Source organism: Chanodichthys erythropterus, chromosome 9 (assembly GCF_024489055.1).
Source record: "Chanodichthys erythropterus isolate Z2021 chromosome 9, ASM2448905v1, whole genome shotgun sequence".
In the NCBI taxonomy this organism is placed as follows: Eukaryota; Metazoa; Chordata; class Actinopteri; order Cypriniformes; family Xenocyprididae; genus Chanodichthys; species Chanodichthys erythropterus.
In genome coordinates this window covers 33,794,598-33,794,826 of record NC_090229.1, presented here as the reverse complement: position 1 = coordinate 33,794,826, position 229 = coordinate 33,794,598, and positions in this window count along the sequence as shown.

Sequence of the window (229 nt, the reverse complement as noted above, 5' to 3'; positions counted from 1 at the left end):
CTATACTGCTTGTACACTGACAACTGTATGAGTTTAGTGAGTGGTGTAAACGCCCCTTACACAAACTGCGCTAAGTAAACATGCTCGCTCAACTTTGAGGCGTTTAGTTTGCCACAGCGCGTCATGATACTTTACAAAATACTTAACAAATACCAAATAAAACATTGTTTACAGTACAAGAAACTCGCGTTAAGCATTTTACTTCTGGATGTCAGACTAATAAGGGCCC